Source organism: Rattus norvegicus, chromosome 1, assembly GCF_036323735.1.
Source record: "Rattus norvegicus strain BN/NHsdMcwi chromosome 1, GRCr8, whole genome shotgun sequence".
In the NCBI taxonomy this organism is placed as follows: domain Eukaryota; kingdom Metazoa; phylum Chordata; class Mammalia; order Rodentia; family Muridae; genus Rattus; species Rattus norvegicus.
The window spans coordinates 193,329,982-193,348,160 of NC_086019.1; the positions used below are offsets into that span (position 1 = coordinate 193,329,982).

The following is an 18,179-nucleotide window of genomic DNA, read 5'->3' on the forward strand; positions in this document are numbered from 1 at the left end:
CCGTAGCACAGGCTAGCATCTGCTGGCACATTTGAACTTGTGTAGGAAGTAGCTCTCGTGTGGACTACCTCATGCTGGCAGACTATGGGCCTCAGAAATTAGTGACTGAACCTTAAAGGAATGTTTCTATTAGATGTGAGTTCTCTCCTCTGCTTCCAAAAAGCTGGCTTTCTCACAGGCTGCCTCTGGCTGCCTGCCTTGTAGATGTGTGGCTATAGGGATCTGTGCCTCACAGGCTTTTGGGCAGAGGCTGTTACTACCTCTTGCCTCAGATGCTCCTTAAGGCATTGTTTGCTCCTGTTGGCAGACAGGATGTCCAATGCAGCTCTGGGTTTTGATGAAGTCGCTTTCATCTGTTTTCTTTCCCCGACTTTGTGACAGGATAGTGTTAGCTTGAAGGGAGCTGCCTTATGTAGCGAGAAACCCATCAGTGCTCTGTCCTGCATGTCTTATTGTCACTATTAGGACACCTCATGATTGGTGTGACTTTTTGCTCCTCAGAAGAGATGACCTCAGTGAACCCCTTCATTTTATTAGAAATGCTTCATGTTCCTTCAACAATCAACTTTCTAGTCCAGACTTGAGTGACTGGATGAGGTGGATCCCAGGCTAAAGAGATGTGAGCCAGGCTCCTCTGTTCACAGGTCGATGGAGGCTGGATGTAATCCAAATCCTTATATTATCCCGTAGAGCATTTGCTTTTCCTTCAAATTTAAGGACAGATATCAATTTGTCTTGGAAACAAAAGAACTTGATCTGAATCTCTCTTAAGTAGCTGAAAGGCTCCAGTGTGATGTAACCAAGCGGCAAAGCGCCATAGCAACTTTTGCATGGAATTTTCTCTGCGACAGCCCTACCTAGCTTCCTTGACTGGAAAAGCAGAGACCACAATTGCAGGCAGCTAATGGTTTTAAAGCTCAGATTTCAAAAAGGGCTGTCATTGCACTTTCTCCAGAAGCCCGATGTGAAGACATTTGGGAATTGTCTCAGTTTTTGATTCAGTATTTATTCAGCATCCAGGGGATGATTTATATAAGGAAGAGGTGGGAGATAACAAACCATGGTGCCGTCAAGCTATAAAGAAACATCTGTCCTGTAAAACTGGTGAAGCATCTCTCTGATGAGAGCAATAGCACCCAGGTGTCAGCACATGAGTCACTTCTAGCCACGGCTCCTATCTATAGGCATTCTGTACTAGAACATCAAGATGTCCCTTCATCTATTTGTTGTCTGTGATGGCTTTCACCTTCCAACGGTAGAGCTGAATGGCTGTGAGAGGGAGATATAGGGCCCATGGAATTATGGCTGTGATCTGTCCTTTGTGGAGAAAGATCAGTGGCCTTGCTATGAGCAATACTGTAAGGCAGCAGCATCAAAACCTTACTAAGGAGGGATACTTAGTGTTGCAGAAGAAGGGAGGTAGAGACAGGAGGAATCATGGGATTGAAGGGCCTATGTAGCAAAACTTCTGTCTTAAACCAGCTGGACTGGTTAGACTGTTTGTTTAAGTTGAAACAAACTTGGGTCATCTAGGAAGAAGAGTCATCATTTGAGAAAATGTTACCTCTAGCTTTTGCTACCCCACCTTAAGCTTCAGGAACCGTGCTACCAGTCCTCGCCCAGAAAATATCGGAGCTGAGGGTGAAAAACACAGACACATTTACATTGCTCAATTTCAACCTGACTTGTTGGCTCAAATGCTGGGCTCTTCCAAGCCTTCCTCCACTAGTGTGGCCATCCCAATACACTTAGCTCAGCGCCTCTCAACCTGCCCTCAGCTTCAGCTGCTCAGTTACCTTGATTCCCAGCTCAACATCCTAACCTCCCACATGGAGAAGCAGCCAATGGCTGCTTCGCCCAAGATCTCACATATCTGGTTACCTTTTGCCCTTCTAAAACATGGTGAAAACTCCTTTCCTTTTCCTGTGTCTTTTCTCCTACCTTCTGGAGACCCAGAAGTCCCACCTCTTTCCTTCCAGCCAGCAATTGCCCCGACATCTTTTCTGCTAGATCAAGAACCAATTGAGGAACAGGACCTTAGCATCAGAACCCCTACAAAAAAAACCCTATAGGCCAATCTGTGGGGCATTTTCTTGATTAGTGATAGATGTGGGAGAGTCCAGCCTACTCTGGGCAGTGGCATCCATGGGTTAGTACTCCTGAGTGTTATAAGAAAATGGGCTGAGCATACCACAGGGAGCAATCCAGTAAGGAGCACTCTTCCATAGGTTCCGATTCAGTTCCTATCTCCAAGATCCTGCCTTAAGTTTCCTCCCTGACTTCCTTCAATGATGGGCTGTGATGTGGAAGTATACGCCCACTAGACTGATACAGCAATAGAAAGAGAACTAGCTCAGAGGCCAACTCACTAAATAAGCACACATCTAAAGCAAGACCAGTGCACTCAAAATGTACATGCAGATATTCTTATTGTTTATATGTCTAAACATGATTACATGTCTAAGTATGTAGATGTTTGCTTGTTTGTTTTTTAAATGGTGCTGGGGTTGAAACCCAGGGCTTCAGTATTGCTAAGCAAGTGCTAGGCCACTGATTTGTACTTTTGCCTTGGCAGTCTCACTTTTAAGCCACTGTGGCACTAAATAAAATGGGGCAGCTGTTGCTTGTGCGATACATTTTATGGCAGAGAAGATATAAAAACATATCCACAATACCTGACTTTGTGATCCCTGAGTATTTAGCGGTACTGGACTAAGTACTGGGTAGAGAAGGCAAGAATAAACTTGACTCTGTGTCCTCCTGGAGCGTGAGGGCAAACACTGGTGTTTGGATGCCATGTGGTGGGAGATTAGGGGATCTAGAAAGGCAGGGACAGCCTCTAGGAGGGAAACATCTGTAGCTTCTCATCAGAAACCAATTCGGTTACATGTCTTGAGATTTTTGTGCTCTTAGTTTGGAAGTCCAAATTAACCATCATTTCCATGAGGGTCTCCAAGTTGCAGTGTTCCTGAGGGGCATTTGATGGAGGACTTTCTTTGATTTGTTTTGGGGGCTGGGGTTGTAGCTCTGTCAGTATCCATGTTTGCCTAGCAACCACAAGTTTGCCACTGAATTAGCTGGGTGTAGTAGTCCATGCCTCTAAACTCCAGCAATAAGGAGGTAGAGGCAGGAGTTTAAGGTCATCCAAAGTTCCATAGGGAGTTCAAGGCTAGTCTCAGCCACATGAGACCCTGTCTTTTGCTTTTTTGCCACCTTCACAACTCCATAAGGGCCCACTGTGTACCTTTGATCATCTGAGACTTCACAGTGACATACCTCACTGAAAACGTATATTTCTCTATGTATTTTCCTGGTCACTGGATGTGTCTTTTTAATCAAAGAATGTGCCCCTGTTTCTTTTCTAGATCTGTATAGAAAGATGTTGAGTTACTTTTCCATTATCTTTTCTTTCCTGTTGTCTGCCTTTTGGTTGTTTAATAATCACCTCTTGAAGATTTAAAACTTTAGAGAATTATATAGAATTATCCTATTATTTTCTATTTTTAATATCTAAGAGCTTTCTCAAACTTTGGATTTTTAACAAATGTACCACCCTTGTTCTTTCTCTCACAGTCTGAATGACTCTGACTTCTTTCTCTGTGTCTGGGAATTTCACCCTGCCTTCTGTGTCCTCACAAGCTGTTTTGTTCTTATACCCAATGTTCTCAGCCTTGTCTTCTAGCTTAAAGATGGATGGCTAAAGGTAACTGGACAAGGTACATTAACTGGCTTTTTCTAAGGGTGACTGCAAGGGACTTGTGCACAGTCACAGACCCTGCTTGTTAGCACATGGCCTTTACCTGGAGATCATTGGATCCTCAGAGAAGGTTCTCCAGTTTCTTCCTGAGGTATCAACCAGAGCAGGAGGCCTTGATGAGCCTTGGGTTACCCACTGGACATTTTAACACCCGCTTTTCAGTCTGGTCAGCCCATGGGACCTTCCACTTACTCTTTTGTCCAAAGCTTCTAGAATTCGGTTGTGGGTGACCTCTAGGGCTCACTGGGTAGAGAGTAGAGATGTGACTTCTTACAGGAACTCTCTGCTAACCTGTTTGTGATGTCATGGCTCATCTGCCTCTTCATGCACTAAATGTTAATGGATCCAAAGTTTGCAGGGTTCTGTAGGTTGAAAGGGCTGCTTCTTGTCCTTGCTGTCCTCTGTAGACAGGAAGGATGAGTTGTCTTCAGCTTGGTAAATCAGCAGCTGTTTTGCTCTTTCCTTCTCTTCCTGCAGTGGGGCAGAGCTCAGGTGCTGCCAGATGGAGTCTGCATTCTGTTAGGATCTGTTAGTGTTCTCCAGAGGCACAGAACCAATATGATGTCTTTCTTTCTCCTTTCTCGAGACAACTACTTGAAGGAATTGGCTCATGGGACAGTGGGAGTTGGCAAGTCTAAGTAGGTCAGGCTGGCATGTTAAAACTTCCAGGAAATGTTGATGTTACCATCTTGAATCCAAAACATACAGGACAGATGAGTAGGGCAGATGCTCAGGCAAGATTTCTATGTGTCACTGATTTATTTTTCTGATAACTGAGTCTCCTGTAGCCTAGACTGACCCTGAACCCAGGCTGAGTATCTGGATGGATGTGTGCATATAAAATAGGTGTGCATGAATGCGTATTTAGCCAGAGAGAACTTGGCTGATCCTCCGCCACCACAGAAGAGCTGGTCTTACAGCCATGCCTCATCTTACCTATTTTATACAGTGCCGAGCATCAAACTCAAAGCTTTGTACATGCCAGAGAAGCGATTTACTGCTGAGCTCTGTGCTTTGTGCTGGAAACTGAAATTGAAAAGTGTACTTGTCCTCACAGCTCGTAGCAAATGGCCCAACACTGAGCTGTGTTCTCAGCCCTCTGTGTGATGCTTCTAAAGACAAATTCTTTCTTATGGTGGAAATCCCAATCTCCCATCTTAAGGCTTACAACTGATAAGGATGAGGCCCACTCACTATGTGGCATGAAATCTAAATTTTAAAATCGAGTGATTGTAAAACTTAGTCGCTTCCTAAGACACAGCAATTTTTTAGAGTGGGTTGGACCAAGTGGTGACTAGGAACTGCAATGAGCCACACTGATATAAAATTAGTCACCATCCTCTTGCTCCATTTCTCTACCATTTACAAGTCAGAAACACCACCACGATGTTCTGATGCCCTCAGTGTAGATGGTCCATCTGTGGTCAGGTCCTATTCAGTCCTGGTGGTGTTTTAGGCAGCAAAGTCCTTGAAAGACACTAATGTCTGGCTTCCCAAGCTGAGCGTCTGGTGCTTGCTCTTGGCACTGGAATCTAAATAGGTTTTAGCTACAACTTGGGAAATAATCACAAGATCTCATCTGTGCCAGGTTGAACTCCCATCAAGCATGAATATTCAATGTCATAAAGCAGCCGTTGCTGAAGTTGGCTAGGCTGGCTTTTACATGGAGAATGAGGAAACAAAGGAGTGAGAGAGGGTAGCGAGATTCATTTGTTGTGCCTCCTTTCATAAAACACAGTTGCTATCATGAGTTGCTGTTGGAGGGCAAAATACTTGACAATTGCTTCTTTATGCTTTTTTAAAGCATTGAATAGAAAGTCATGGGCTGCACAGGTCATTGGTTTAACCAGAACGAATTGCCGCTGATTTGAGGTCACATGTTATGTGATTTGTCCTGTAAACACTGAAGCTTCCATTTTTATTGCCACTATAAGGAACATCAGCAGACGTGCATGGCACAAGCCCTTTGTAGTCTCTTCTTCCCAAGCTTAGTTATTATCCCCACCCCGAGCTTCTAGAACAGTTGGGAAGATTCTGAGAAACAACTGCATTTATTTAAGTCACATTTTCTACTCATGAGAAGAATCTCCTTCATGCTGGATGGCTTGCTTTGAGCAGGCAAACATCTGGAGGGAGAGAAAAGCTCAGTTCTGTACTAGGAATTAAGCCTAGGACCTTGTGCATGCTCACACATGCTAGGCAAGCATCTAACTCACAGCATGGCAAACATCACACTGTCTGTGCAACAGTGTGTCTCTGTCTGTTTATCCCAGTCCCCCATCTCCTCCCTATGGGTCTCGTTAAAGTTTCCCCTCCGTAAGTCCCACTGTGAAATTTTAATGTCACAGATTATATATTCTTTAATATACTCAAGAATAAAAGCTCCCAATGTCACCACCATATCAAGAGACATCAGCAAACTTGGCAAGAGTTCCTCATAGCTCCCCTACAGTGATATTTTTTTACTAAATAACTGTAATATATAAAACTCTTCATCTTTCCAAGAGCCAATTTTCATTCCATGAAGGGATGGCATCTTTGTCAAGAATGTATTCTAGGGCAGTTATTCTTAAGGGGCTTTTGTCTCTCCACAGTGACACTTAACAATGTCTGGAGACATTTTTATTATCAGGTGTGTATATATATATATACATGTATATATATGCACATGTGTCTCTGTGTGTGTCTGTGTGACTATGCTTTTGTGTGTCTGTGTAGGTCTAAGTGTCTGTGTATATGTGTCTTTGTGTCTATTTAGGAGTGTGTCAGTGTGTTTGTGTGTATATGCGTATTTATATGCATTTGTTTATGTGACTGTGTTAATTTGTGTGTACATTTATATAACTTTGTGTCTGAGTCTGTGTGCACATATACATATCTGTGTGTCTGTTTGTCTGTGTTTATATATCGGTGTCAGTGTTTCTCTGTGTGTATCTATATGTCTGCCTATGTGTGTCTATGTGTCTGTGAGCCTGTGTGTGTGCACATTTGTCTGCCTGTGTGCATGTGTGTGCATTTGTGTGTTTTTATGTCTGTTTGTGTCTATGTGTCAGTGTGAATGTGTGTGTGTGTGTGTGTGTGTGTGTGTGTGTGTGTGTAGGGGGTGAGGCTGCTGAACAGCAGCAGGAAACGAGGAGCAATGGGGCCAAGGGACTGTGAACAAGAAACTTCTGAAACCGTGAGCAGAAGCAAGTCTTTCCTCTTTTAAAATGCTTTCTCCTAGCCATTGGCCATAGTAATAAAAGTCTGACCCACACTCTATTGTTTTCAATTGGTTGTTTTAGTTTTTCACACTACTTCCCCATCCTTGTTGATAGTTGATAGATGGTAACATTATTTTCTTTTTATATTTGAACCATTTTAATAATTGATACTTTGAAATGTGTAAGTCAGAGCTGACCAGTCCTGATAGATGGACATAGTCATGAATAATATTCCGCTCAGTGAGGCTTCCTTCCTGTCCACTTCCAGCCAACCCTCATGCTCTCAGACACCCACTCCAGCTACCCTATTGTCTTCCCTCTTTCCTTTTTCCTTTCCTTCTCTCTCTCTCTCTCTCTCTCTCTCTCTCTAACTACCTATTTAAGCTTCATACACAGGGAATCATGTGATGTGATTTCTTTGGTGCATGGGAGATTCTGGTCAGTATAGCGTCTTCTAATTCATCCACGCTGTTGTAAATATCAGTGATTTATTTCTTATGTCACCCTACTGAGTACCACAGAGCTGCTTATCCATTCTATTCTTAGTGATATTAGGGATTTTCCCATTTCTTATATAGTTCTTTTCATTGATATGTTTTTAAATATCTATGCGTAGCATTTTAGGTCAATGTTATCCATTTGAAACTATTTTTATTAGAAGAAGCTGCTAACTCCGATTCCAAGACATCTAACTCCGTTTACCTTCTCAATGGCAATGTTTTCCTATCACACTAACATTTGGTGTTATTAGCCCTTAATTTTAGTCGTCTTGGTGAGGATGCAGTGGTGTCTCCTGGAGGATGTACTTTGCATTTTCCTGATGAATAATGGTGCTGTGTAGTCTCCCCTTTTGCACAGTGACTGTTCACGCATCTGCCTATTTGCATATCGTATGCTCAAGTTCATTTTCTATTTATCATTAGTTTCCCATATTCTGTTTATAACATTTTTTTTGCCAGATAAATTTTTTTGTGCTATTTTCTCCCATTTTGACAGAGATGTTTGTTTGCTCCTTAGTTTTCTTGATGGTGCTTCTTGATGAAAGGCCATTTTATAGTTTGATTAAATGTCTTTCTTGCATGGTTATTACTGTGTCCTAGGTAAAATACCCATCGCTACTCTATAGTTGCCAAGATATTGCCAATATTTTCTTTAAGAACTTTATTGTTGGGGCTGGAGAGATGCCTTAGTTGTTAAGAATGCTGGGTCCTAACACCCATGCCAGGCAGCTCTCCCAGAACTCTAGCTTTGGTACATCAGATGCCTTCTTCTGACCTCTGTGGGCATGTGTATTGAATTCATGGCATGCTCACACCTATAAATAAAAGTAAATCTTTTAAAGTAAACTTTCTGATTTTTTTTATTTCATCTCGGCAACTTTTCTCAAATCACCTTTTGTTCATAACGTGAGAGTTTCCATATTGTGTTTCCATATTGAGATATAATTTTTCTGCGTCCTTTCTTGAAAAGGACTTCCGTTTCTCCACAGGATTGCTTTAGAGCCTCTGCAAAAGTTAATAGAGTGCTGATTAATGGTCTGTTTCTGCACTGTGTATGCTGTCTACTCTTCTGTGCTCTTCCCCCAGCTGATCTCACCATATTGATCACCACAGCAACACAATGCAGGTTGAAGTCAGGCACTTAAAGTCCTTCATCTCTGTTCTTCTCCATCAAGATTGCCTTTGGCAATTACAAGCCCTTTCTTTTTCCACATGCTTTAGAATTGGCTCATATGTTTCTCCGAAGCCGGCCAGAGATGGGTAGGAGATTGTGTGGAGTCAATAGACTGCCCTGGGGGAGAGTAGCTATCTCTTCACTATCAAGTGTTCTGCTCCATAAAGTCTATTTCTCCATTTATTTGTACAGTTCTATTCCCCTATAATATTTTTGTAGTTTTCATCATGTACAGCTTGTGTGCATTTTAAAAACTAGTCTTTGAACACTTTTATTGAGATAAAATTTACTTACAATACAGTTTCAACCATTAAAGTATTTTGTGGTATATGCTTCTAGCTTGTGTTTTATAGTTCATTCATAGGGTTTTTATAGGCTCAGTCACAGCCTCGGACATTTCTGTCATCCATAAGAGAAAGCCTGAAACCCTTAGCTTCTCCTTTCCCATCTTTTACTTGTCCCCAAAAGCAGTCAACCACTAGTCTATAGTTGTCAATTCTGAACAAGTCAAATAAATTAAGTCATATAATATGCAGTTCTGTGTAGATGGCATATTTTATTTAGTGTAATGTTTTCATGTCCCATTAATGTTGCAGCATGAATAAATAATTCATTTTAAAATATTTTATTAGTTGTTGAGAATTTCATATATTTTGATCATTTCACACACACCCTGCCTCCATTCCTCTGAGATCCACCTTATCTTCCCTATGCAAACAACTTTGTGTTCTGAGTGTTTTTTTAAAAACCTATCAAATCCTATTTGTGCTCCCTATGTATTCTTGGGTCTGTGGCCATCAACAAGTCATGGTCAGTCTTAAAGGAAATGAACTCTCCCTCTCCCAACAGCTGTCTATTACTGATAGTTCCTCAGCTAGGGGTGATGCTTTATCTCTATCTCCCCGCCTCAGTGTGGGATTTGGACTAGTTTGAGTTTATGAAGATCTTGTGTGATCTTGTGTATGCTATCACAGATGCTATGAGTTCATCTGTGCAACTGCCCTACTTTGTCTAGAAGTTTCTAGTATGGGCATCTACTGGCTCTGGTGGTAACAGTCTTTCCACACCCTCTTCTGTGACAATCCTTGAGCCCTGTGGGGAGGTATGCATTATTGATATTCCATCAGAAGCTGAGCATTCCATAGTCCTATAATGTTCCATTGTAAGGATATAGAACACAACTTATTCCTATGCTTTATCAATTGGTAGACACATGGAGAACTAATACTGCATACATACTTGTATAAATTTGTTTGGATCAGTTTCAGGGTTTTTGGGGGAGAGGCTCATAACTGGCTATGGAGTGATGGACCACACAGCAGCTCTGTACTTAGCTTTGAGAAACTACACTCCTGCTTTGCCCAGCAGCTGCACCATTTTATATTCCCATCAGAAGTGAATGAGCTCTCTGAAGCTCTTTATCACTAGCCACACCCCATCTTCTGGGATGGATTGAGGCTGTCCTAATGGGTACGAACTGTTGTCTGCTTGTAGTTTTCCTCTGCATTTCCTGTGACTACCCCTGTTATTTTTTCTTAATGCCATGAGATACCTGACAAAAGACCTTAAGGCAGGAAGAATTTATTCTGGCTCATGATTCAGGAAATGCAGTTCGTGATGGTGATGGTTGGCAACAGATACATAAGGCACTGGTTAATTTGTGTATGTAACTAAGAATCAGAGAAGACTACGTCCCATGTGGGGGAAAGGGTGTGACACTCAAGCTCCTCCTCTATAGCCCCAAGTCTGTTGGCCAGGTCCCATCCATATCCAGAAAATATCAGAACCTCCAAATACCATACCACCTGCAGGGAGCCAAGCATTTGAGCACTTGAACCTGTGGGAGATACTGCACATTCGACTCATACAGATAAAATCTTTTCATTTGCTTATTGGTCACTTGTATATCTTCTTTGGACAATTTTTGGGCTGTCTTTATTGTGGAGTCTTAAAGGTGAGTCATCATCCAGTATCGTGTTCTTTGTCCAGGCTAGCCCTTCCCCCATTAACCTCTTTTGTGCTGTTATTACAAATACATCCCCCTTTGATATAGCACAGGCCCAGCAAGGCAGTCACATACCATTCCCTACGACTGATTTTATTTTTAAGAAGATGAAGAAGAGATCTGCATTGATATTGTCTTTAATAGTATTACTGTTTTTGTTTTAGTTGATTTTGTATCCAGCCACTTTGCTAAACATGTTGATCAGCTACAGAATTTGCTGGTAGAATTTTTGGGTCATGTATATATATATATATATATATCATCTGCAAATAGCAATACTTTGACTCCCACCTTTCCAATTTGTATCTCTTTGATCTCCTTTAGTTGTCTTATTACTCTAGCTAGAACTTCAAGTACCCTTTTGAGTAGATATGGAGAGAATGGGAAGCATTGTCTTGTCCCTGCTTTTATTGGAATTGGTTTTTATGTTTCTTTCCATTTAATTTGATGTTGGCTATTGGCTTGCTGTATATTGTCATTAGATATGTACCTTGTATTCCTGATCTCTTCAAGTCTTTTAACATGAAGAATTGTTGGATTTTCTCAAAGACTTTCTCATCATCTAATGAGATGATCATATGTTTTTTCTTTAACTTGTTTATATGATAGATTATTTCGAATTTTTTATATATCACATCCCTAGAATGAAGCCTACTTGATCATGGTGTTTGATATTTTTGATGTGCTCTTGGATTTGGTTTGCAAGAATTTTATTGAGTATTTTTGCATCGATGTTAATAAGGGAAATTGGTATGAAATTCTCTTTCTTTGTTGAGTTATGTGTGATTTAGGTGTCAGTGTGACTGTGGCATCACAGAATGAGTTTGGCAATGTTCCTTCTGTTTCCATTTTGTGGAACAGTTTGAAGAGTATTGATTGGTATTAGCTCTTCTTTGAAAGTCTGGTTGAATTCTGTGCTAAAACCATTTGGCCCTGAGCTTTTTTAGTTGGAACACTTAATGATGGCTTCTATTTTCTTAGGGGTTATAGGACTATTTAGATAGTTCACTTGACCTTGATTTAACTTTCGTAGTAGTATCTTATCAAGGAAATCATCCATTTTATTTAGATTTTTCAACTTTGTGGAGTACAACCTTTTGAAGTAAGACCTAGTAAGTCTTTGGAGTTCCTCAGTGTCTATTTTTATGTCCCCCCTTTCATCTTTTGTCAATTTGGATAGTATCTCCACCTTTTAGTTAGTTGGTAAATGGTTTGTCTTGTAGACTTTCCCAAAGAACCAGTTCTTGGTTTCATTGATTCCATTGTTCTCTTTGTTTCTAATTGATTGATTTTAGTCCTGGGCTAGATTATTTCCTGCCATCTACTCCTCTTGGGTGTGATGTTCCACATTTCTCTGAGTCTCTAATTTTGTTCAGTTTCTCCCTTTTTATCCTTTGGACTATATTGTCTATAATAGACCTCCATAAATGTACTACTTCTGTCTCCTGGTGCCTCTGCTTTACAGTGGAATCTCTCTGATGAACTCTACATTTGTATTTTCCAACTCTATTTCAGTATGGCTCTCTTTTTCATTTGTTTCCTTGTTAACATTTTCAAATTGTTGTGACATTGTCATTTGACTTGATTGTTTGGGCTCATGATGAGGCATGATGAAACTCATGAAAGGGGGCACATGGTAGAAACAGCTTCTTACCTGATTTGGGAGGTAGTGACGGTGGAATGGAATAGAATAATCTGGACAAACCCCCAGCAGCCTCTATTACCTCCTAAAACTTCCAACACTGCTTTCCTAGTTCAGATTCTCTAGAGTCGTGCCTGCGTGTATGGTGTGTTATATAGTAACAGTAGACACAGTTGACAAAGAGTTAAGTTGGCCCATACTGATGGGCTTCCGACTTATTTTGAATGCTCCAAATCTCCAGCCTATTGAATCCTGCTGCCTATATGCAGAGTGGATCCTCTGCTTCAATTTGCTGTCCTTTCTTTGAGTCATTTCTGAAAATGCCATCACAGACACACCCAAAAGTGTGCTATTCTAATGTCATAGGTGTCTCAATTCAATCCATCTGACAATCAAGGTTAATCACAACTGGTGTCATTAAATGAGGCACCAAGGCATCAACACATGAGATGGGGGGCAGAGTGCTAATTTAAGATCTAACCCATAATATACATCTTGGCTATTTAGAATTTTGTTGTCAGTCATACCTCAGTAAGGCTGAAAATAATTAAAGAAGTAGATATCAGGAGGCAACAATATTCTATAATTCCCTTCTTTGGAAATAGGCTATTTCTGAGATTAATGACCATCCTTAGCCAAGGTCTTGGCATAGAATGATTATCTTTTAGGTTCAGAATTCATTCTCTCTCTCTCTCTCTCTCTCTCTCTCTCTCTCTCTCTCTCTCTCTCTCCTTCCCTCCCTTCCTCCCTCCCTCTCTCTGTGTGTGTCTGTCTCTCTGTCTCTGTCGGTCTTTCTGTCTCTATATCTGTTTCTATCTCTCTCCCTCCATCCCTCCTTGTGTGCGTGTTCCATATTCAGATTTAGAATGCATTTGCTTAAAGTAGTATTTTTATTTCCTCTGTTGAATAGAACTCATTGGCACACATATTTCCATGGCGTCCACATCAGCCACTTCTCTCCGAGCTTGGTTTCTTATGCCTCTGAGTAGTAGACACTTTCCCCACTATTAGCAGCTACTTGGAAAATGCAAAGTTTTTTTGGATGGCAGCCCAAGTCAGGATGGTCAGGAAGTTCTGTCTGCCAAAGTCAAATGAAGCAGATCCTTCCACAGCCAAGTCAGGGCGCCTTAGCATGATTCAGACCAATGTACCTTTCCTTGCATCAGCTTCTGGATTCCAGTTATGTAGTGAACAGCAGCACCTTCAACCTCTGCCATCAGCAACCTTAGCATGGGAGATATGGAAGGAAAGGCGATTCCTATTTTTGAAAGCCATTACATCCCAGAATGACCATGGAAGCTAACTCCTCAGCTCAAAATCGTCAGTGGCTTCCAGTTCACCCACCTAGACTCTCCCTTGTTTCTGCATCCCAGCTCCTCACTCCTGTCCTCTTGATGAAATGCAAAACAGTAACCTGTGTCAGGCACTGTGTTAAAGGCCTGGAGAGTCCTGCTCCATTTAATACTCAGTGTATATTTCTGAATTCACTGCTTATGATTCATCTTGTTGCCCAGGTGAGGATCTTAGTCTTAAATAAGAATGTAATCTACCTCAGGTGACACATGCCCAGCCTATGACAGAGGCTTTGGCATTTTCATCCAGATTGCCTGATATCAGAACCCAGGCTCAATGTCGCTGCAAAATTCTAGCTAGTTCCTTTCCTTTCTTGATCTTTGCCCTCCCTGCCTTCCCCTTTCTCCCATATACTGTTATGGACTGCCCATAACAAACCACTCAACCCTCCTTCTCTCCCTGCACACTGATCTGATGCCCAGCCCACACCTTCTTTGCCAAGAGTTTCTCCTCTATTAAAACCATCCAGCCTGTGCCCATAGCAGATGGGTTGCTCAGGGGAATTGATGTACAGTCATCCTCAGAGAAACCTTCAGGCAATCCTGATGGGGGAGGTGTATACACACCCCAGCTCCCTATACCCTGAGTGAATCTCAAGAGTGTTTTTTTACCCAGTAAGCCGAGTCACCAAGTCGACTGTGCTGGACCTGCCTAGGGTTGTCACTTGCTTACTACACTCCTTGACAGCTACCTGCCCAGGACCATCACTTGTTTCTCCATACTATCTGACACCTTCCTTCTTAGCCAGCTTCACTTGTCCCTGGGGATTTTCCTGACTCATCTTGCTAATATACTGTTGGCACATGAATCAAGATCTTGCCTTGAAGGAACCCAAAACTAGGTTGTCCCATGGATGTATCTTGTGCACTCAGGTGTTTCTGGCTCCATGGGCCTCATTAAAGACTCCGGATCCCAAACCCTGACTTTCACCATTCCTTGTCAGAATGTTTAATTGAATCTGCCTTTATTGTCATTGTTTATTAGTTGTTTTTTTCCCAGTATCTACCTTGGGCCCTATCAGAGCTGGGACTGTGAAAGACTTTGGCTTTCAAGTGTCCCTACTGTCTGGCGTAATGAACAATCCAAAATACTCTAGATATTTATTGAGCAGATTGATTTATTGGCATAACTGGATAAAGCCTTAACTAAAGTTGTATTTACACCATATGGGTGTGTGTTTAGGATCCCAGTGTCATTGTTAAGGTCACGTTTTCAGGACATGAAAACATACATTCCAAATTACATTCTGCATAGGTGAGCATCCCAGTCCTTAGCACACCAAGGACAGAATGAAATAGTCCATACAGAAGACATTTCCCACTCAAGTGGGAAGAACATGCTTTTCTTGAGACACAAAGACTTGTTCTGTTTCCATTTATTTTCTGCCCATAATGCCTTGTCTTTGTTCTGCCTGGTTATCTATTAAGCAAAAGTGTCTATTCTTTAGAAAAACAGGCTCTCTCTCTCTCTCTCTATATATATATATATATATATATATATATATATATATATATATATATATATACACACACACATACATACTTATATTCCTTCCCTCATGAAATCTTACATTTCAAACTCTGAGTCTTGTTTCATGACTGAGCTCTGCTGTCTGTGGCAAGTTAATACCTTCCTTTGTTTCTAGTAAGAGACAACATGCTGTGACCTCCTCACAACTGAGAGTTTTCCTCTTCCCACAGGAGAAGAAGGGGCCAGGGTATAGTTACTAGTTCCTTTGTGCTATGAAATCAGTAGTCACTGTTGACTTCCATCCTGTCTACTGTCAAAGAGGGCTCAATATAGTTACGGAACTCTTGGGTCTTCCTAGAACAGATAGTATTGAGTCTCCAGCCTTGTGCCAGGCAGGTAGAAGGAGCCTGCTGTGTGCTGAAGCCCTTCTGCCTCTTTCTGTTGGGTTGTGGGCCTGGCCCAGGATTGGAAAGAGCTAGGAGAATGTCTGAACATCAGGGGTCATTTACCCAGAAGTCTGGAATGGAACTGGGGACCAGAGACTTGTAGGAGTGGAAGCAAACTAATATCTTCACTGGACAGTTCTGGCCCTACAAATGCATTTTATATTTTAGTACATGGCCATTTTGAGAATGGTCAGGCTTCTGTGAGAGCCTCCTTGTGCTTATTGCCATCAATCTGTGCATCCAGTCCCAGGCTTTGAGTCTTTTGTTCTCATAGGATAATGGGCATCAGCTTTCTGGGTCATTATAAACCAAGACTTTCTCCTTGCAGGAGGGTAGAGGAAGAGGCTGATCCTGACTTTTCTTGGGCTTGCTTACTAAGTGGAGCATTTCATTGTTAACCAGGAGCGCCTTCTAGTGGGGACCCCCCCTCCCCCATACTGACGTGGTTGGTGATCTTATGAAGAACTTGGCTCATATTTTTTTGTTTTCTTGTCCTTTATTAATGTGGTCTTTGGGAAAAGTGTTTGATATTTTGCCCTGTGTGTTACTCATCTTACAAGTTAGGCAAGGCTCTGATCATAGAAGGGGGGGGGGCAGAGGAAGAAAAGAAGGAGGAAGAAGAAAGAACGAAAGAAAATAGAAAGAAAGAAAAATGAGTGACAATGGTCAAACAAGGGTACTGATGTCCATTGACAAAGCCCTGTGGCTTTGTTCTGTGAGCCCGTGGTTTAGTTCCTATCTTTGGTAAAATTTCCAGTACCCTGAAAACTATTTTAAAAGCATTCATTTGGTCTCAAAAGGTGGCTGGGTAAAGTGCTTGCTGCATCAAAATGAGGGCCTAAATTCAGATTCCTCGCACCCACAAAAGAACCAAATGTGGCAGCATATGTCTGTATCCCAGTACTGGGGGGGTTGAGACAGTAGATCTTGGGAACTTGCTTGCTAGCAGGTCTAGTCCAAACACTACAGGTTCAGTGAGAGACCTCGCCTCCAAAACAAGCAAATGCATAGAGAAACAGTTGAGCAAGACTTCTGGACATCAACCTCTAGCTTTCACACATGGCTACACATACACACACACACTCACTCACTCACAAATTGCATACATGCGTACAGGGAGAGCATTCATTGCACACATGCTTACTGGGCATTTTCTATGTATTTGGCTTGAGTCTGATATAAGAGGAGACAGTGTTGCAAAACTACCACAGTCCCTGTTTTCAGAGTTCACAGGATAGGACCATTATAAGCACAGGGGGTGCCCTGAGGCAGTTAAATGAAGGTAACCCTTCCTCCCAGCAGATGCAATACTAGGCATAGAGCCAAGTGAACAGAAGCAGGCCTCCCTCTTGCACTGGGCACCCTTGGACAGTGGGCATCCTAAACAACCTTCCTTGGCAGCTGTGATAAATAACAATGGATATTAAATAAATAATCATACAAATGGCCATTTAATTATAATACCAAAGTGCACTAGTTGGAAAATGCATCATGCATAATTATGCATGTACACAGAGAGATCTAGAACAGTAATTTCTGAAGAATGAGGTCAAGAGTGTTTGTGAGTGGAAGAGTCTCTCTGCACCTTCCTCTCATCCTGTGCACATGGAGAACAGGGAAACAGACTGCCGTAGTGATGGAGAAGAGGCCAGAGCATGTAGACCATTTTAAGACATTAGCTAGATACTATGGCAAATCCTTAAAAACTTCCTTTTAAGCCAACACCTGCCACATGGCCAGCTCCCAATCCATTTGCTCATAACTTTACCTGTCTTCCTGCGACATAAGTTCTGGGTAGTAGCACAAGCCTTCATCTCCATTGTGGTATAGCAGTATTGTCTCATAGGAGTGATGGCTGGTGATTACCAGTCTTTATGAGACTTCAAAAAGCTGGGGATTGACCACACAAAGCCAAGTTCTTGAGAGGAATACCACATTCTGTCTTCCCTATTAGGTATGTACAATTGGACATGCTTCTAGTCTCTGCTCATTGTATCCCCATGGTCCCCAAATCAGAAGGAGGCCCCACCCACATTCTTTTTCATGTTTCCCTTCACAATTTGGCAAGCCTTAGATTGGGCTGCTCACAGCTACCAGGGCAGGGAGGAGACTCAGCAGAGGAAGAGGTAACATAGTCAGGAAGGATGAGATGATTGCAAGCTTTGCTGAAACCAAACCAAACCCAAACTAAAAGAACCCTTTATTTCACTCACGTCAACCCAGATTCCCTGAGGGGTGACAATGCATCTCTGAGAACTGATCAGAATCTTGTATTGTTGTCATTCTGAGAAGTGGCTTCAGGATGCTGCTTTTTGTCCCTTGCCCTGGCCTAGAAGTAACTGCATCATAACAGAGGGCAGACTGAAGGTTTGGATGTCCTCCAGCTTTTCATGTCAACCCTGTTGATAATGAAACATGGATCTGGATCACCAGCCCCCTCTCCCTGCTGTGTAATCCTCTTCTGTTCCTTAGGAAGCCCTAAGCTCCCCTCTGTGGCCTCACTCCCAGGAATCTGCCTCATTTACAATAACTCATCAATTTCTTCCAATAAGGCGTGGGGGAATTCCAACCTGGCCATATTTCCAAACCATGCCTGAACCAATTTAATTTCCCTGTCTATTTCTTTTGA

The 18,179-nt window shown here is 42.0% G+C and overlaps 1 protein-coding gene across 8 annotated transcripts in view; it reads left to right on the plus strand.

The window, feature by feature from the left end:
• Plpp4 (phospholipid phosphatase 4) overlaps positions 1-18,179 on the plus strand; it is a 129,479-nt gene that overhangs the window by 69,801 nt on the left and 41,499 nt on the right. The gene's annotated exons all lie outside the window — the stretch shown is intronic.